Genomic DNA, 23,134 nt, shown 5'->3' with positions numbered 1-23,134 from the left:
TTTAAAATATCTATAATTTTCACAATATAACTTGATAAATTTCTATATTTAACACGTAACGATAAAAAAATGAAAAAAATTACTAAAAAATGTATGCTTTTTGATCACACACCCACACCAAACACGTATAATGTCAACACAATTATTAAGCTTGAACATTTTACCTTTTGTAAATTTTGACATTTTGGTACTTTTTGGAAATAACACGCAAATAACGTGATAGATTTGGCAACTTTTTATTGTTGCAGTATCAGCTACCTTACACAGCCGACCAACTGACAACATTATGCTGTTAATTAGACCGCAACAAAATGTTTTAAGTTTTTAAAACAATTAAAATTTCTACTTTGTTAAACTCTTAAGAATAAAAAATTCCTGTAAAGAATTTATTTATAAAAGTGAGAATATAATAAAAATTTGTAATAACTTAAATGTTTATTAAACGCCGAGATAAATTAAAATATTCTTCCATTATAAGAGTTAAAATGAAGGAGAATGTACAACTAGTTTTGAGAAAAGATATATACTTAGCCACTAATTGATACTGAAAGAAATTTCTAACATTCATTACTTAAAGTGAACGAAAAAGATAAATAAAGGCAAATACGGGCTGTGGTTTGTTTAAGCCGCTGAAAGATTTCTCCTCTAGAGGACCGACAATTTGTTTCTTAGTAGTTTATGTATTCTGATCTCAGTAATGTGAACATCTTTTATATCACTCAAATTTTAAACATATACTAGAGAATGTTGTTGCATTATGTTATAATCACTAACTAATATAATAAACATGTATTTCCAATGTAAATCAATGAATAGCATTAGGGAAATTAATAACAGATTATTCTGTATGATTTATGATGACTAAGACGTCATTTTTTTATAATTTTATTAACAGGCACAATCGACACAATTATTTAATATGAATTTTAAATAAAGATAAACATTTATATAAAATGTTAGATTTTTAATGATATTTAACATTAAGTTAATGAATTAATAGTTAAATACTTAATCTTCCTATGAGCAACATTTGAGTATATATTATTTTAAAAATCTTCAATATTTACGAAACGTTGAACATTCTCGATAAACGTCATTCCTAAATCGATTAATTTATTCAATTAAATAAATAAATATAAATTTAAGTTTAAAACTTAAAAGATAATATTTTTTTATTATAAAATATTAACTATGAACCATAAACAGCAGTTAACATTAAGTGCTTTGGCAATTTAATTTCTAAAATAAATTAATCATTAAATATTGATCCTTTATTAAAAGCTAGTTAAATGTGTGTAATTCCATTAAAAAAATTAGTTGATCTTCTTATGAGGTGCAAGGAACGAATTAAAGCAATAATAAATAACAGATAAATAAAAAATTAAAAAAAAAATTTTCTAACATATTTACTATTTTAAGGAAATTCGAGTGGCTAGCGTTAAAAGAACAATCCTCTATATACTTAAATGATCTAAGAATGTATAATTAATTGGAAATAATAGTTAATGTTACAAATCACGTCCAAACAAATAAATCAGGTATAAAAAATTGTGTAGTCATCGTTTAATAACATCAAGAACATTTGTCGTCGCGAAACTTATTTTAAATAACTTAAGAAAATACTTATTTATACCACAATTTATAATTTTGGATTCACAGTATATTTAAAATGATTGAAATCGAAACCATAACTCTCATTTTATTAGATTTCGGGTTTTAATGGTCCCGGAGGTTTGTATTGTGATAGCGATTTTGGTTTGTTTATTTTTATGCCCTTTAAAAATATTGGTCTTAGAATCGATTTTAGCTTCGATGCGAAGCTGAGAAGGTAATGGTTTTACTATAATGTGTTTCTTTTTTTTTTTTGTCTGTTTTCACTTTTTCTCAGCTCTCACCGAACCGATTTCTTTCATCGATACGTCAAAAGATCACAAATAGTATTTAATCTATGTCATTAGACTCAAAAATTGAAAAAATTTCCTTCGTTCCTCGTAAATGGGGGAAATCTCCAAAAAAATTATAATTTTAAAAATCACAATTTTTTTTACTTAAAACTGCCACAACTTTTTTAAAAATTACCAAATAAATAAAAAAAATTTTTCATAGATTCATGATGTCTTTACCTATCATTTGGTATATTTTTTTATAAATCTGACCCTTTACCTGCCCACAGGGGGGATTCAAAATGACAACTTTTTTACAAAAAATTAACTTTTGAAAGTGTTCCGGAAACTCAAATACTTTTATATATCTTAAATTAAAACCTGTGTAATTAAATTTATTATGGAACAAAAAATTTCGGACTTTATTTTGTTTTCATGGTAAAAACGGACATCAATGTTAATAAAAAATACGATTTTAGTAAATAATTACAATATTTAATTTCTTTTTCTTTTATTAAGATTTTATTAAATTACCAAATCGATATAAATTTTATTTTTATAGATTCACGAGGTATTTTCCTATCATTTTGTATATTTTTTTTATGAATTTGCCCCTTTTCCTGTCAACAAGGGAGGATTCAAAATGACAACTTTTGCAACTTAACTTTTGAACGTGTTCCGGATAAACTCACACTTTTATATATATCTTAATTTAAAGCTAATGTAATATACTTTAATTTGAAAACAAAAAATTTGATCTCTGGATTTGTCTTCAAGGTAAAAATGACTACCACCGTATAATATTTTTGTGTTAAAATTCTTGATTTTATATTTTACATTTTTAATTTTACATTTCTATAAATTTTTGAAAAATATATGGATCAATATAATATTTTCATGAGAAATATAATTTATATACCTCTTTCATTCGACATAATTTTTTTTTTAATCGGACCATTCCCTTTATACAGGGGACTTCAAATCTTTAAAATGCATATAGTAAGTAAAAATTTTTCAACTTAATTTTTATTTAATAAAACTTTATTTTATTTTCATAGTATAGTAACACAAAAAGAAAGAATGAAATAAATAAAATGATTTGGTTGTGTGTTGAGATATTATTTAATATTTAAATTTATCATAGCATAACTGAAGATGTTTATTACCACCCATAAATTAATAACGACTGTAACAACGTAATGAGACGTCAGAGAATCCTACTTATTCTATTTTTGAATATTCGCGTATGTTAATATGTTGAGGTAACATTATTTAATGAATGGCAATTCTGTTACAAATTGATTCCATAATTTTTCTAACTCCTCTGGTTATTGGAGTTAGAGCTTGGAAAATAAGTAATGCTGCCGATAAAAGTCTGGCGATTGTAGAAAGTACCTTCCATTTCGTATAAGGAAGTTTGGGATGAATGTTAGTATGATAGGCAGACATATCCGATGAACAGCCCATTTAGAAGAACATTTATTCAACTTGTACACTAATTAATACACGATCTCGTTGTCTCTACTTATGCATAAGAAAGAAGTAGACAGTATGAAATGAGTATAATATATTTAAAGAATTTAAACAATTAACTGTATTACATATAAATCATATATATAATATATATATATATACTAATGTAGGTAGGAGGGACACCAAATATTAATGCCACAATGGCACTGATATAAACAAATAATAAATTACAAATGTGTAGTGAATCAAAAAAAGAAATAATATTTATAAAATTGTTTGGAATTTATAAGGGGGGGGGTATTATTAATTGTATTAATTTAGGGAGTACTTTGACAGTTACTTAAAAGAAATAAATTAAATAGAATATGACGGGATTTTGGTTCTTATTTGATCCACTACTTTATTGTATTAATAATATTATTACTCGGGGTATGAGTATGATGGTCTGTAAGAAAGATAGAAGATGATAGAAAAATAAAGTGATCTTTATTTTATTAATATGAGATTCATTATAATTAATTCTCAAATTTTAAATATCAATAATGTCACGAGTTTTGACGGTTATCGATGATAGGTGGGATTGAGTCACCTCGTGTGTCTACCCAGAGTGTCTACCCAGAGTGGTATGGTAGCTATACATATGAACCTCTACCTAACTCCTGAAATAGACACGTATCAACGATATAACTCTGCCAAGTAACTCTGTACAAACATTATCGATTTATTAAATTTACTTGGTATATTTATTATTATTGATAATCACTTGATTTTCCTGTATGCCTACTTAATCTATGTACTCATAAAATTTAATTCTAAACCTTATTTATTTTTGGTGAATTTATTAGATTCCTACCTTGATATTTTCTGCGATACTCTTAAATAAGTAGATGTTGTATTTTTTGTATAAATATAATTGTGTTAACGGCGGATCACTTCTTGCATATATTTCGTTATGTGGAATGATCGAGCGTAGTGAGTGCCTCTGTGAATATCTAACTACATCTGTTCCAGAATGCTCTTTATTTTTGGCTTTTTATATTAAATTTGATCGTGGTTCAAAGGCAAGAAGTGATCACCGACGCCACTATTATTTCTTTATTAATCGTAATTTATTACATTTTCATCAATAATGATCTACATGTTATAAAATACTATTATATCTTATAAAATAAATTAGACATAGTTTATTACCCTTCTGCTTATGTGCTACCATTACATAAAATTTAATTCTAAACTTAATATATTTTTGGTGAAATTATTAGTTTCCTACCTTGATATTTTCAATGATACTTTGAAATAGATTTTGTTTTCTTGTAAAATTACAATGAAGGCACGGCGTATCACTTTTCGCATATACTTCGATAGAAAAATAGAGTGTAAAGTGGTTGATCGCAATTAAACGTACTGAGTGCCTCTAAGAATAACTGACCGCATCTGATCGAGTGACAGCATTCTTACTACTATAGAGTGATATTTTAGGCTTTTTATATTAACTTTGATAGTATTTTCAAAGGCAAGAAATGATCACCGACGCTACCATTATTTCTTTATTAATTGTAATTTATTACATTTTCATCAATAATGATCTACATTTCATAATGTTCTACCGTTTGTTCTATAAAATCTTACACATTATTTATTACCTTTTATCTAACACATTTTAATTACATATTGTTTATTATTTCCTGTTTCTTTATATTATTATGCTTCTTATACAAAATTATATTGATATATTTTTAAATATTTAAAAAGTATACATATAGCCTACTGTTATATTAGTATATGTCGTGGTATGTGATTTATTAATTAAATTTTTAAGTTGTACATTGTAACAATAATGATTTACAATGTATATCATAACAATGGTGAAAACGGACATGAAAGTTAATAAAAAAATACGATTTTTGCAAAAAGTTCTAAATTGTTAAATATCAATTTCATACTATATTTAATTGCTATAATAAATATTTATTCATATATTACACTTATAAATCATAAAACTCATAATCAGGATATAAATAAGGAAATAGGATATTATGTTGCTTTTGGAATATTCCACCATTTTTTTAAAATTAAACACCGTCTACAGATTTGCATCGAAGCGTTTTTTATGATAGTAATTTTAATCACTGTTAGGTTAAATCTATACTGGACCCAACTATGCCTCGTCTCCACTGTGCTGGATTTTTTTATACGTGTCCATAAAAATTCTCAACTCTGACTGGACTAATTTTAATAATCAATATGTCAAAAAAATCCAATTTTAATTTAATTGAATCATTTAATACGGAAAATTGAAATAAATTCCTTCAAATTTAGAAATCTAGAAAAATATCTCATTTTTACAAAACTGTAAAAACAGTTACAGTAAAAGAAGGGTTCAAGTCCATTCCGCATAAAACTTGTTTTTTTTCAACTTTATATTTGAAAATGTTTCGGAAGATTTGAAAAATTTTAACTTCTGTCAAATCTAAGCTTTTAAAATATACTACAGTATTAAAAAAAAATTTTGCTAAAATATATTATTTTCAATCTTTGAAAATGTTTTGTGACGAATTTTAAATGTGATTTTTTATAAAAAAAAAAGTCCCCCTATAGTTTTTCCTATGTGTTACTTGACTTTAAAGCCAAAAATCGCGAATTTTCTGTAAATATTTGTCCCTCTTTTCATATTGCTATAACTTATATAAAAATACATTGATTTTAATAGAATTTAATAAAGTGTATTAGAGAAAATAAGATATCTTGTAGCATGCTGTCTATAAAAATCTAATGATAAAAATAAGTACAGGAAGAGTCTAAAAGTAAATATTTATGTATTTTTTTTCAATTTTTAGTAAAGAAACAAGTTTATATTGTCAAAAAAATGTAAAAATGTACAAAGATAAGAAATGGGTTTTAGTATATCATAATTCCAAAGGATTGATTGTTTAGCAGTATATACGATTACATAATATTCCAATGTATAATTTAAGAAACATTTAATACTTGAGTGAGATAACAAATACACAGAGTATTTCAATATTAACAAATTCGTATCGAAACGTTTTTAATGATTGTGTTAATCACTGTCAAATATCACATATACTTGTCTCATCTATGCTGCGAACCCACATTACTGGGGTTTTTTTTTTTTATTGTGATTATGGAGCTACGGTAGATAGTAATTTGTGCCGCACCAAACTCATTATAAATGTCATTTGTGCCAGATTTTTTGTATGTATATAAATAAATAAAATATTTGCAACTATAATGGAATATTAATCCAAATTTACATACAAATCTATAGATAGTTATAAATTGTGGCACAAATTACACAATTTCTTTATTTTACATGTAATTACATACATACGGCCCTTAGTTCAATAACGAAAATTAATCAAATTAACAATTTTTCATCATTAAAAACACCTAAACTTAATAGTATTTAGATACAAACTATATGCTTTCCTAAACATTTTAAATTTGTTTAAAAATTTTTAATTTTTTGAAATGTGTTTTTTAGTTAAAGCCATTAAACATTTGACAAACAGAAGTGTTCCGGTATTAAATAAATAAGCACTACCGTACTTTAACAATACGGGCAATTATCAAAAACACGTTATTCGATGTTTATGCGTGTCTATTAAACCGCACAAGACTTGTCATAGTATTTCAATTAATGCAATGATTAAAGGATGAATATCTTAAAGAGAATTATTGAAATATAAACTATTGTAAATCAATTAATTAGAGATTTATTAAAGATTCTATCAATAGTAATTCTATGTCCTGTTTATTTTTATTATTCTATTTTTTTTATTTTAGATTCTAATTTTAATTTTTAATATTTTTGATCTTAAATCATTTTGATGCTCAATAAATCCATGAATAATTATTTTTTTAGATATTTTTTAGTAGGGTTTGGGATAGAAAAAAACTACTTTATTGCAAGTAACCATAACTTTTAAATGAAAAAATGTCTTACATTATTAAAGAAATTATAATAATATCAATAATATAATAACTGCTTAGTCATTTAAGTATTTGGAAATAAAACAATATCGTTCATAATAAAAGTAATATGAGTACAAATAAACTGTAATATCATGTATGTAAAATTGTAATTGTTTTATTTATTTAATAGACTTACACCCATTTAAAAGTTGTACAATTAAACAAATTTAAATCTTATTATATTTCAATTAACAAGCACATAGTTTCACAGTGATCTTTCTTTAACAAAGAACATTTGTATTTCATGTTAAAGTGTACAATTATCAAACAAATATTTGTTTATTTACTACTATAACAATATATGTTAAATAATATAATAGGAGAAGAAATATCAATAACAAAGAACCAGTTTGGTTTTTGGTCAGGAAAGTCAACGATAGAGCTAGTTTTTTATGTAAGATAACTAATAGAAAATTATAGGGAAAAGAAGAAAGAAGTGTGTATGGTATATATGTGTTTAAAGATTTGTATTTATAAATGCTTGTTTAATGTAATATATGATTTTAAAAAAAGGTCTGGTGATATATATTAATCTAAAAAAATGCTTGAAATTCACTTTACAGGATCCTTACTGTAATTTATTAAAAAAAATAGCACCCCCTTTTATTTTATCCATTTCCTCCAAACTTACTTAACTTGTTTTATATGTTATTGGCTCTAGAAACAATGTTCCTAAAGCTGTTCCTGGACCATTTTACTATACAATTTATTATCAAACAGGTTCCTATTAATTTTTTTTGAATTGTGTATCTTAAAAGTGTTGAATGAAAAATTGTTTGTATAGTGATATAGCACATTGGATATGGTAAACATATTACTTTATAAAAAGACGCACCTTTCTGGATATTTTAAGACATTGAAGTAAGTTATTGCATAAATTAATAAAAATGTGCAAAGTTTCTATTTTTAAAAAAATATTATCTAAAAACTTAAATTTAAAGTAAATCTATTGTATAGTAATAAAATTGAGATAACGATACGTGCGTCAAAACGATAAAAAGCGATTATGTTATTAGATTCTTGATTTTTCTCAATTTTAATTTGCATTGCTAATATTCATGAGATAAAGAGAGAACTTCTAACGAAAGTAAGTTAAAGTTTTAATTTATGGAAGATCTTAACATTCACCAAACATTTTTAAAGGTTAATACATGTTCACAGAATCTTCTTGTCATTTCACTTAATTTTTAATTTATAACCTTATGACTAGAGTTATTTTATTGAAGTAGAACATGTAAACAAGTATCAGGATCGATAATAATTTAATAAATTTACAAACATATAAGTTAGTGCTAACAATAATTTATACTAACTTTATATAAATTACATGTAAGAGTGTTATATTTACTTGTTTTTAATTTCATCTACTCGATAATAAACTCGATCAATAAACTCATAATACTCAATGAAATTTGTATAAAATTGATCTGATTAAGAAAATTATATAGTATATTTTTAATTAAAAAAGTTGACGTTAAGTGAAATTGAGCTACTCAATCTAAATGTTTATCGATACATTTAGCTACCAAAAGTAGGTTAATGCCATATTTCAAATATATTGTACTAAATTTAATTATTAAAAAGTTTTACTCACCTTTTAATATCCATCTATAATTGGATAAGTATTAGGCAAACAATCTCTAAAAAAATAAAATAATATAAAAATTAGACTACGATATATAATCATTTTTTTGTTTATTTATTTAATAAAATTTTCACTAACCAATTTAATCAAATTCTTTCAGTAAAATGAGTTTTAATTAAATACATTTTTACATGATAACATAAATGTAAAATTGACATCAATTTAAACTTAAGCTTTCAACATTGCTAAGGAGTTTGGAAATATTTTTACGGTAGTATAACAATTTTAAATCTCATAATGCATGGGAGTAAAACGTCTTGTGACGATTAATAACTCGGTGCAAAATGTTCACCAAATACATCAGATATTTGTCACGTTTTATAGAGCGTGTAAAAGACTTCTCATTATTGTAAATTATTATTACTTTGACTGTAAACTCATATTAAGTGAAATAATCTTTAAGAGTTTACCTTTAAGTATATGCAAAATAAAATTTACTAATATACTACCAAACATAACGAATAACACATGAATTTCACAGTGGTTTTATTTCTTAATGAGTATACTAACAATATAAGTGGGATTATGGCGAGGAAAAAAAGAGGAATAAGTCTATATTAACAAAATTCAAAATTAATTTATTAATCTATAAAAATTTCAAAAGGAAATTTTTTAAATTTTACACTTTAAAAAGTGTAAAGGTTAACTAGTACTGAATTTGAAATGAACTGTGTTTTTATATATTTAAATACACCATAAATGTTCTATGAAATAAAAAAAAAAACATTTTATTATACATAATTGTAGTACCTTTTCTTTAAATTACAGAAATTCATCACCAGACTTTCACAAAAACAAAGATCGAATTTATATCTTAAGCAAATTAATGATGAGATGAGTAGGCTATTTAAAACTATCTATTAGAGACATACTTTATTAAAAAAATAACCATTTCATACTATAATAAATTACCTGAAACTCCCATTCGACAGTATTATATTTTCAATCTACACGTTAATTTTACAAATAGTGGCATAATGACATTACACTATCGAAGTATGCACATAAATAAAAAAAAACATCACAAGTTTATCATAATTTTTCCATTAGTTTCATGCGTTTAAAGATTCTACTACATCTTCGTTAAAGTTCGTACATATTTTTTATGAGAACAAGAACTCAAATCAGATCAGTTAACATCAACTCTTTAATCATGAACAAAATCGTATATTACATAACTAAAACAAACTTCAATGATTAAATTGGCCATGTATACTATAAAAACAATATCGAGACGTCACTTATTTAAGCTCACGACACATACGCGCATTTTAATGTCAAACAAAGTTGCAGTGAAAGAACTATGCGATAATTTGTTTAATGCAGTAAATTTAAATTAATTTAAGTAAATTTAGTTTCAAAACGTGGGCCTATCGGCTGATGTCATATATGATTTCTTATAAATAAATGATATATTATATATAAAAAATTATGTATTTTAGTACAAGTAGACACAAATATTGGTTGAATATGAGAAAATAATTCAGATAAAGTTAGGTTCTGTTATTTTTACATCCTTTTGTTTTTTAACTATACAGAGTAATTCTTTTACCATGAACACTTAATTAATCGAACACTAAAAATAATATTGATAATTTTATTTTTATTTCACGTTTCACTCAATTTATCAGTCATGAACAATTTTATATGTTCATCCCATGTACCTTATGAGAATTACAACTTTATTTTTGACATAACAACATACATAAATAAATAGCATATTTATTAGGTAATGATTTAATTAATAAAATAACAATCTATTTATATATCGAACTAAAAATAGGGGTCCTATTAATGAAAATGAAAATTAAGATTTTTTATGCCCGATGGTATAGAAAAAATGTGTAATTTCAAACTATTGTCGATTTTTTTGAATCAAACTTTTCCTTTAGGAAAATAAAAAATGTTCAAACATTTTTTTAGAAAATGAGTAAAATTCTTTCTTTTATCACCTGTAAAAAAATGGTTTAATTTGAAATAAATCATTTTTTTAAATATTTTTAATTCCAAATATATATAAATTAAATAAATGTTTTGTTATAACAATATCTACAGAGTTTTATAAAATTTATTGAACGTAAAAAAAACTAGGATTATATAGACATTTATATTTCTTATTAGTAAGATAAAATATATTATAAACGTTATTTTAAAATAATTTATTACATAATAATAATAGACTATTCAAAATGTGAATAATGTTAATAAAAATTCTAAATAATAAACGTAGCTGAAAAAATAAAACATTAAATAGTAGTTATATTTTGTTGTAATTACTGTAATTCAGAAATGATACATTTTTAATCGAATTAAAATAGTGACCATTTAACTAGAAATGTTTAATTATACAAATTTACTATAAAACATTAATTTGTAACTTTTGTATATAAATTTTTGCTTTTCAATATGACATGTTTACTGTGCCTTCAGGATTTCATCTACGTCAGCTTAGAATTTTTACCATCGTTAATTACATAATAAACAGTTATGTAGTTCAACTTTTCTTTTTGCTTTTATGATGAAATTATAATGGTGTATAAAATATGAAACTTTTCATGTCTTACTGCAGGTTGTTATTTGTTCCAGTTTCTTAGAAATTAGTAATTCTTATATAACTAGGGTATATTACAAAAAACATCTCTGTTTGTTTAAATATGAGTCTAACATATTTTTTCATTTTCAGATCTTCTCACGAAAATACATTATCGTTTTTTCATTATTATTTTCGCCTTCTTACGATGAAAACTGTATTATCAAATGTCTCCTAACATTTAAAATACAAAAAAATTACTGTGTATATTAAATAAAACCTTTTATTTGAATATTTTCAAATAAAAAGACAAATTAAAAATTCTACGAGTAATTATTATTATCGTTAATTAGTAATTTCAGAAGTTATTTGTTATTTACATTAATTCATTAGTAAAATACTTTTTTTATTAATATTGTAACAATGTTACAATGTTTCTGGAACAAAACTCCAGAAAGGATTAACACAAAAGGACATTTTTTACCCATTTATATTTCCCTAAANCTATTTACATTAATTCATTAGTAAAATACTTTTTTTATTAATATTGTAACAATGTTACAATGTTACAATGTTTCTGGAACAAAACTCCAGAAAGGATTAACACAAAAGGACATTTTTTACCCATTTATATTTCCCTAAAATAAATCTCACTTATGTTTTTTTCATGAATTTAGTTTTTTGAACGTCTATTTTCCAAATGATTTTATTCTAAATTCAAAATTATCTGTTGCTACTGTAATATAGATATTTTCAAATAGTCACGTATAGACAAACGTTTTGACATCATTTATAACTTTTGATCTAGCAAATATTTTGTGTGAAATTTTTTTTCAAACTTTTTCATAAGTTCTTAAAGATGTCAAAACCTAGTAGGACACTATATAATTATGATTTTTTATTGTCCAATTATTATGGGTAATAATTATATTATCAGGCGTTTAGGTTGTCTTTACAGGTTGGCAGCTGATTTCGGTAGGAGTACACGGCTATGCCTGGCACAAGATATTAGGGCGGCACGGCCTGTAGTATCGAAAAAAAAAAACGTTGCAACTCAGTCAAAAATCAACAGATTTCAACAAATTTTCTGGGTAGCTTTGGAGTATCTTTCGATAAAAATTTTCGGTTTTAAATTAAAAAACGCTTGAGGCTTTCTGATAAAATTTCTAAACGTTTATAGGATGTGTTAAACAATTTGTTATTAATCTTCGCAAATAAATTTCCTAGAATACCGTCGTCGAGTCTTTCATAACAAAAAAAAAATTGAATATTGGACATCGTTACATGATTACTCCAACATTGACGAATTTTTCAATATTTTATTGTATAATAAAATAATATAATAATTGTGAATTTATTGTTAAAGAATCCAAATAAAATTGGCTAATATAACATTATCGCTTCAAAATTATTAGTCAATGAGCTTATAAAAATATGTGAAATTATTGGATAGGTGGAACAGAGAAAACTCCATAAATTACTATTAACACAAGTGAAGACTGACGGGTTTTCATTAACTAATCTATTAAATTATGGTAATAATAGATTTCTAAAAATAACTATGGAGTATATGAAAAAAATGATATGGAAATAATTTACGGTGTATTTAAGAGGATAACGCAAAAACGTTTTTTTAAACACAAGAAATTTTCACTATAACATTTTTTTAAAAGATTAAATTATAAACATTAATAATGTAAAATATCTGTTTGTAAGCGTTCGTCAAATATAACAACAAATTTGTATATAATTCTATTTTGAAAAATTTACAAAGTTTTGTTTATTCTGTAATTTTTTGAATAAACTGATGTATTACTCAAAAAAGTTTTAAGTGCTTAATTTATAAAAAACATTTATACGTACAATTTAAATTTTATGTTTTTTTCGTAAGTGTACTTTTACGAGTTATATATTGTATAAATGAAAATTTTTTAAGTACAAACATATTTTACCAATAAATGAAGTATACCATTTTTTGATAGATGACAGAAAAAATATTTTTTATAGGTATAATCCAAAACTCCATTATTGTGACTAATTAAAATTTCAAAACAAGCCATAGAATTTACTTTACCTATAGAGAGTGTAATTATATCAAAGTAAATATTAACAAGCAATTAAATAACTAAAATCATTCAAGTTTTCTAAGAAATTTATCTACAACTATGTAGGTCTTTATTCTACTTTTTAAAGATTTTTAAATTCGGTAGAGTTACATAATAATATAAATCTCATATTACTATTTTACTTATTTATAATACTCTTAATCATTATCAATTCTTTATAATAACTTATTTTTGAAGCCTACATTTTTTTTTTTTTTAATAAAAATTTCCCCACATTATATCAATAAGTTTATTTCATTACATATTTTTCAACAGTAATAACATATGATGTAATAAAATGTATTTTTATAGCTGTAGTCTATTTACAGCACCGTAAATATTTTATAATTATTTACACGCATTTGTCTGATTTCACTAAAAGCGATGTTTTCCACACCGTGTCTGATTTTACGTACGCAGAAAATTAATATTAATGGTTTTTATTACTTAATGTTATGATATTTTAAATTATAATTTTATATACTATTATCACAAAGTTGGTAAATTTAATTGTTTTAAAAACTGTAACAACCAAAAATAATATTTCAGAAAAATTTGGAGAGAATAAAATGTAATGATTAACTGCAGTTTCAATATCTTGTTAATCACTCAATATATCAAATGTTTGATAGGTGTCATTTAAAACATTTGTGATTTATTACTAAGTGAGGCTTTATATCGGTAAAAAGTTCATAAGTAACAAAGCAAATTTCATTAATACATGATATAATACAAAAACAACACTCATTTTTTAAAAATTTTTGATAGTATCTATAAATGAAACAAACAAAACCAATAATTAGGATGATCAGCAATCGGGAAATATTTTTACTCATTATTTTAAGTAATCAACCGACTAGAGTATAAAGATAATATAAATATGATTATTTTTCAAAGTACAACTTTTTTTTCGAATTAGCCACAAGTTATAAATTTTAACAACATATAAGTAAAAACTTACTAAAACATAAATTATATCAATACTTATACAACCAAAACAAAAAATGCCTTTAATTTTTTTAGAAGGCGCTAAAGCCTCCTAGCACCCTTTATTTGCACCTATGTTTGGAATAGAATCACTTAAAACTTTTGTTCTTCATAATCTTTATTTTCCAAATCTATAATTACTAAAGATAAAAATACATTGACTTAGTTTGAAAACTATACTTAGGTCATACTTTTTTAAGTATGACTATTACGTTAATAGAAAATTGCAACCCAAGATAACATCTCCTTCATGAAAAAAGCCTGATGTTATTGAAATTATTTAGAAGAAATAATCACCTTTATTGTACAGATAATAATGAAAATAGCTTCTTTAATACTCAATTATTTAAAAAAAAATTAAATACAATTTGTTTTAAAAAATGATTAAATATATATAAAAATAAAGTATGTAATTTATAAACAAATTTCTTTTTTCAAAATTTCAATAAAAAATTTATAATTTGTGTTTTGTATTATTTGTATACGAACAAATAATTAATTTATCTGTCATAACATTTACACTGTTTAACACTATTTATAAGTGTCTAATTCATCATTTTAAACTATGCATATTATCTTAAAATAGTAGTCATTTTATGTTCAATTTAATATAATAAACTGAAAATCACTGAAAGTGCTGACGATAATATCCTCAGGTTAGGGGTATTTAACATACTATAAAAAAGCCAAACAGCCTCACGAACACCTGTATTCAATTTCATAATACTTTTTACTTTTCAAATATTTTAACTAAAGTACTTTACAAAATTAGAACAAATCAATGGTTTTAAGCTAAAATTAATTATAACCGGGTTAGCATTCAAGTAATATACAAGTTGTCTGAAACTTAACTGAAAAGTTTTATAATTTTTACACTTAATTATCATTTTGATCCAATTAATTTTTAATAGTTTTTGTAATCTTAGACTATGTTATAAGTATCTTTTTATTTAATGGCGTACATATATTTATAATTTATATTCCACTCGCTCCATTCTATGTTTAAAATACTGGTAACTCAATATGTACTTATCTTAAAACTGTTATCAACCATAAACATTTTTTGTAAGAAAAGTTTTTGTTTTCAAATGTTGAAAAAAATATTTTTGTTTATTTAATCAATTCAAAAATTCATATATTCGTTGACAAATATAAGATATTAAAAATAATCTACTTCTATTATTGTAATTGTATTACATGTTAATGGGCTATTTTTGCTAATAATTTGAACATTTTAAAGATGGACCGATTTTAGAAATGTAATTATAGAGACTAAAATGTAATGGAAGAGGGGACAGGCATTTTTACCATTAATATACTATCAAGGTCAATAAATGTTTTATGAAAAATGTTTAATGTCTATATATACATGGATTCAGTAAATGTGAATGAGAATGCGTTCTTTTTGAAATTAGTTGTGTCAATATTAGTTATTTCGAAATTACAATGCAAATGAATTCATTTTTTTGATGAATCTTACAATCCTAGTTTATAAAAATGTCATTATTCATAAATAATTTACTACCAAAGACACAATAATTTTATTATAAAATTGTTAATTACTGGAATATGATTCGATTTAATAGATTCGTTAATTTAAAATGAAATTCTGTAGTCATCAAAACCGCAAGATTACCTAAAGTACTTTTGTGTATTTATATTTAACGAATATCAACACATAATTATCTAATGAATGTATAGGCATCATTAATGTCTATTTTATCATGAAACGTTTCAGCTTTTGGAAAAAAATAATGATAATAACAATAAACTAAAGAAATGTTCAAATGACGTTTGTCACGCTATGCCAAACTATCAGTAAAGTAATTTGAAAACCTTTTCAAAATTGTATTATCATAAAATTTGGCAAAGCGACGGTTTCTTATGCGTTTTGAAAAGTGTCTATAAAAAAATTAATTACCATCCATCCCATTATTCACCACGATAGTTCTAATTTTATTTAAAAACGAAGTACATCAACAATGTATTTTATAAATTATTACACCAATATCAGACTTTTGTATAGGTTTAGCTTATGACCCAAAATTAAGCATCATCAAAAGCTAATCAGCTATTTCCACAATAAATAAAAAATATAACATAAATAATACAAAAAAAATCCAATAATAAATATACTTATAAATTACTATTATAAAACAACGTTAAAAAAATTGAAATAACTAAAAAATAAACTTAAAAACCACTATAAATCATAAACAATTTTGTTTCGAAAGTATTTAATTTCATGAGTTGTGTGTATAATTTTTAAAAAAAGTACACTTTTCTTGACGACCAGAGATTTTTACAAAATATTACAATACCTTAAACTTTATTAATTGTATTATTGTTTGTTAATAAGACTCTAAGCTTTATTAATTTGTAACATTTATTTTAGTTTTTCATAAATGATAAAAATATTTCTATGTTTACTTTTTTTTAACATTAAACAATGTATATAAATTACGAATGAGAGAGATCACTTCTCTTAAAACAAAATATGTTGTTTTAGTATGGTATATACCTATGACAAAGTTTCGTGGATTTCGGTGACTCAAAAGTAATCCAAACAAAATTTATAAATGTTATTATATATTTTGTACTCTTGACCAGTAGTGCATTATACAAATGTAATATTTACTTAAATTTATTTTTAAAAACAAATCCTATAAAATAAAATAATAATTATTGAATAGTAAGATTACAATAAAATAACGGAAGAAATTTAAAGGGTACAAATGCACTACACTGTAACGCGTTTAAAACTTGAAATAATATAATTGAAATATAGTGTTTAAAATACTATGCGACTATATTTTTCATAGACCTAATACAGTTATATGAAAAATAGAGACGTATTATCCATAATAATGATTCAATAAGAGTTTCATTTTTGGAGGGAAGGTTTCAATCCTCTAAACATTTCTTGGTTACGCCATTGGTGCATGTTAAAATTCGCATCTTCTCTTCAGAAATTAAAAAATACTAAATAAGAAATAAAAATATACTTATACACGTCGCTAATTTTAAACTCACCATAACTCACTTATTAAGTCCAATTTTGTATTTGCATTATTAATTCTGAATAGTTCTTTCGTTATAAATAGATAAAGGCTATAAGAGGAAATGAGGTCACAAAGGCGCTAAGTGCACCAAATTGTTGTTTCACTGTCGACCCATATCAAAGGTATGCCATCACCTCTGTTGAATATGTCAACCTTATTCAGAACAAATCTTATTATTATTTCCTACACCCACACAATTCCAATGAACTTTCTAATTTCATGACTAAACGCATAACATATAATTACAACCCCAAATTGTCTTTAGACTAGTTGTATTTCATTATGCAGCTTACAATAAAAATTAAGGGCTAAATATAATTGTACATATAGTATTCAGATTTAATATTTTAAGGACATGCAGAGGTGTTTAAGGACTTGGATAAAATAAAATTAAGTTATTGAATTAACTGCCAGCTTGTTAATCGATTTACGGGTATATCGGTAGTGTCAGTTTGGGGTAACGCTAAAATAGGTTAGCCTATTAAAAATAACCTAGAATTTGTGCTAATAGATCATGAGGTTCTGATGAGGTCGAAGTAAGTGGAAAGAATGCCTTGGACACGGACTACTAACATCTCAATCACTTCATATGTTAGCAATTGAATTCTAATAACTCGTCTTAGATGATGTTTTACACTTATAATGCCAGCCTCTCATATTCATCCCATGTAAGGGGTTGCCGGAGGGTTGAAATGCCAATTACATGGAATTCGTGTGACCATTACGTTTTGTACGGCTTCATTCGTAAAAAGTGATTTTACTGACGCGATGCTCTAGTATAATTATTACAACAATCGCTATGTAAATTTACCGGAATTCCTCGATGCGCTACAAACTGGTCAAGGGCCACAAGAAAGGCATCCGAAGTTAAATCTGAAACATGATTTTGTTGTGTACTGCCTTTACGGCAATGGAAATAAATAACGCAATATATACCTTGGTAGTTTTAGTGTTGCAATGGCGTTGTTCCTTTACCAAATAGAGACCTCCATAATCCATGTCTCCGTCCTGAAAAGCACGTTGTGCAAGAACACGAAAAATTGGCAAATCTTCCATCATTCGGTTTAGGCGAGCGGCCTTATGTCTTACACAAATTATGCAAGTAAAAATATACTTTCGTACGGCATAATGCATTCCTTCAACGTTGCATTATTTGTAATGTGGAAAAGCGGTGTAAAATTTGATTGGCGGCGGTTTCTTTGTCGATGGTAATGAAAACTACTGTATTTTGTTGATAATCCGTTAGATGCTCAGTCTTCAATAGGTCATAACAATGCCGCGACCATTGTTCGAAAAGTAATCGTAGAAACGCCGGTCCTTCTCTATGAAAGTGACATAATACGGTATTATACGACTGTGGAATCAGTCCACAAATGTTTGAAATATCCATGTCTTAAAAGTTTTTTACGCGGTTTCACGTGTTAGCAACACATAGTTCAAAGGACGGCACTTTAATTTGACATTTATAGGTTTTGATGGGCTACCTTGGTCTTACAGGTGACAAAATTTATTTAGAAGAACATTTATTCAACTTGTACACTAATTAATATACGATCTCGTTGTCTCTACTTATGCATAAGAAAGAAGTAGACAGTATGAAATGTGTATAATATATTTAAACAATTTAAACAATTAACTGTATTACATATAAATCATATATATAATATATATATATATACTAATGTAGGTAGGAGGGACACCAAATATTAATGCCACAATGGCACTGATATAAACAAATAATAAATTACAAATGTGTAGTGAATCAAAAAAAGAAATAATATTTATAAAATTGTTTGGAATTTATAAGGGGGGGGGTATTATTAATTGTATTAATTTAGGGAGTACTTTGACAGTTACTTAAAAGAAATAAATTAAATAGAATATGACGGGATTTTGGTTCTTATTTGATCCACTACTTTATTGTATTAATAATATTATTACTCGGGGTATGAGTATGATGGTCTGTAAGAAAGATAGAAGATGATAGAAAAATAAAGTGATCTTTATTTTATTAATATGAGATTCATTATAATTAATTCTCAAATTTTAAATATCAATAATGTCACGAGTTTTGACGGTTATCGATGATAGGTGGGATTGAGTCACCTCGTGTGTCTACCCAGAGTGTCTACCCAGAGTGGTATGGTAGCTATACATATGAACCTCTACCTAACTCCTGAAATAGACACGTATCAACGATATAACTCTGCCAAGTAACTCTGTACAAACATTATCGATTTATTAAATTTACTTGGTATATTTATTATTATTGATAATCACTTGATTTTCCTGTATGCCTACTTAATCTATGTACTCATAAAATTTAATTCTAAACCTTATTTATTTTTGGTGAATTTATTAGATTCCTACCTTGATATTTTCTGCGATACTCTTAAATAAGTAGATGTTGTATTTTTTGTATAAATATAATTGTGTTAACGGCGGATCACTTCTTGCATATATTTCGTTATGTGGAATGATCGAGCGTAGTGAGTGCCTCTGTGAATATCTAACTACATCTGTTCCAGAATGCTCTTTATTTTTGGCTTTTTATATTAAATTTGATCGTGGTTCAAAGGCAAGAAGTGATCACCGACGCCACTATTATTTCTTTATTAATCGTAATTTATTACATTTTCATCAATAATGATCTACATGTTATAAAATACTATTATATCTTATAAAATAAATTAGACATAGTTTATTACCCTTCTGCTTATGTGCTACCATTACATATTGTTTATTATTTCCTATTTGTTTTATATAATTAATATATGTTTTTTTCTACGAAATTTTATTACTATATTTAAACATTTAAAAGGTACATATATATATATATATATATATATCTTATTTTTATTGGTATACATTTCATTTTGTGTGATTGATTGAAGTCTTAAATAATACATTATAACATTAATTATGTACTATGTATATCATTACAAATGTAAATAAATCTTAAATTGAAGATAAAGAAGCATTATAATTATCGAATAATTGAAACAGCTTATGATAATGTTGAATATTGAAGGGATCAATTGAAGTCAAATGCAATTAGCTCACCAACGTACACTATATATCGTGAACGGTACTATGATATATCTCAGGAAAAAAGTAGTCCCAAAAGCAATATACTGAGAACACAAAAGGGTGCAAAATCGCAAAGGCAATATGTCACTTTTTCAACAAAAAACTATGGGCTTGCAAGCACCATAGATCTAAACTTTAAACATAGGCTAAATTTTATCCATGTAGCTAATCGCGCTAAGATGGTGGTGACAAAGCAGACACAGATAGACGACCGACATTAACTCGGTGTCGCACAATGATAGCAACCTGTGGTGGTAATGTCAGTAACGTTGGCTTCCACAACAAAATATGTAACAAAACGCCCTACTGTAACTGCACATCCAACAATATAATGATATAAAATGCTGAAGAATTTTAAATTTAATGGATTATTTAAAAACGGTATATGTCAATAAATTAAATATCTTAAAAGTATATATCTGAACCTTTTTTAAAATTTAATACGTAACTGAGAAAGTATTGATATACATTATACAGGTGATCGATATCTGGTAAGACACTCATTTTCTCAGAAAATATTGAGAATTTTTAATTTTATTATAGAGAAAAAATATCAAGTTCAAAAAACTCTACAATAATATGTAGTCAAATCATTATTTTTTTTTGTCCCTTCAAGGATAAAATCTCTTATTTATAATTTTCTTAAATGGGAACCCTTATTTTTAACTTTATAATATGATAGAAAAAAAATTACAAACAATTTTGTGCTTATAATTTTTTTTTTCTGATTCGAACGGTTCGTCCGTTACAGCTTGTTAAAGTTAAGTGATTTTAGGCCAAATTTCTATTGTCATTTTACTGTATTAAATACAGAAGTCATTATTTTTATTTGCAGTTGCATAAACCAAATTTTATTGATAAAGTTATGACAGGTAAATTAGTAATAAAAATTTACTACTCATTACTACTAAAATTTACTAAATGAGTGATAACAATAATAGATTCAAACCGGGTTTTCGGTGTATTATTAATAGCTAAGTCTATGGTTTTGTAAAACTAAAGGTTCTAACAAAATTACCGGTTGCACTGCCACCGACATTATGAAACGTAATAAATGACAATATTTTTTCTGGTAGTCAAAATCTTTAAACAATTATAAAACGTAAACGGTTGTGTCGGATAAAAAAAATTATAAGAACAAAATTGTTTGTAATTTTTTTTTTCCATCATATTATCAAATAAAAAATAGTGGTTCCATTAAAAAATGATAAATAAACATTTTTATCCGTGAAGGGATAAAAAAAAATTCATTTAACTTCATATTATTGTAGTTTTATAAACTTTATAATTTTTCTTTTTACAAAAATTTTAAATTCTCAATAGTTTTTGAGAAAATAAGTGTCTTACCAGATTTCGATCACTCCGTATATACAGAGTGTTCATTAAGTAAGACAAAAGATTTCTATTGTTCTCATTGTTTATTACAATTTACCTATTTCCTAACTTACTGAACACCCTGTATATTTTTTATGTGTTCATCAATTAACACATACAGAGTGTTCAGTAATTAAGGAAACAGGTCAATTGTTATAAACAATAAGAACAATAGAAACCTATATAATGCTAAATAAGCAGAACATGATCATATTCCGTAAAATATAGATTTTTCTAAATTATTTTAAATTATGAACCTTATTCAATATACGTAAATTTAAAATAAAATAATTTTTCTTTTGACAGAAGATTTCTGTCTTAACTACCAAAATTGACAAAAAAACTACTATTTATTTATTTTACTTTTTTTTTTTAATAGTTAGTTCCTATATTATATAGTTGGTATCTTGTATATCATATCAAAAAAAAAACCCAGCACAGGGGGGTCGCGGCACAGTGGTGACGTGGCATAGATGGATTAAGTATAATGATATCTGACAGTGATTAAAATCACTATCAAAAAAAAACGCTTCGATGCAAATCTTTAGATACTGTTTAATTTAAAAAAATTGATGGACTATTCCAAAAGCTACATGATCTGCTAGTTCATTATTAATATCCCAATTAAGATAAAGTATGTAGAATGAAAAAGGGATTATTAAAAAATATTATTTCTCATAAAAAAATAATGTTGATCCATACATTTTTCAAAAAGTTATAGCATAATAAAGTTAAAAATGTAAAATTCAAAATNCTTTTCAATAAGTTATAGCATTATAAAGTTAAACATAATATAAATAATAAAATCGAACATTTTCTCACAAAAATAGCATTCGGTAGCCATTTTCACCGTGAAGATAAAATAAAGTCCGAAATTTTTTTTTCGCATAATAAAGTAAATTACATTAGCTTTAATTTAAGATATATATAAAAGTGTCAGACCTTCCGGAACACTTTCAAAAGTTAAGTTGAAAAAGTTCTACTTTCTA

General features: G+C 25.1%; 1 protein-coding gene across 2 annotated transcripts in view; it reads right to left on the bottom strand.

The window, feature by feature from the left end:
• LOC126899057 (uncharacterized) overlaps positions 1-23,134 on the bottom strand; it is a 213,365-nt gene that overhangs the window by 160,308 nt on the left and 29,923 nt on the right. For both annotated transcript variants that reach the window (XM_050673580.1, XM_050673581.1), the window contains exon 2: positions 8,947-8,992. The gene's annotated coding sequence lies outside the window, so the exon portion shown is untranslated. The remainder of the gene's footprint in view (positions 1-8,946; positions 8,993-23,134) is intronic.

This window comes from Daktulosphaira vitifoliae, unplaced genomic scaffold, assembly GCF_025091365.1.
Source record: "Daktulosphaira vitifoliae isolate Bord-2020 unplaced genomic scaffold, ASM2509136v1 Scaffold_2, whole genome shotgun sequence".
In the NCBI taxonomy this organism is placed as follows: domain Eukaryota; kingdom Metazoa; phylum Arthropoda; class Insecta; order Hemiptera; family Phylloxeridae; genus Daktulosphaira; species Daktulosphaira vitifoliae.
This window is presented reverse-complemented; position numbering and strand designations above follow the sequence as displayed.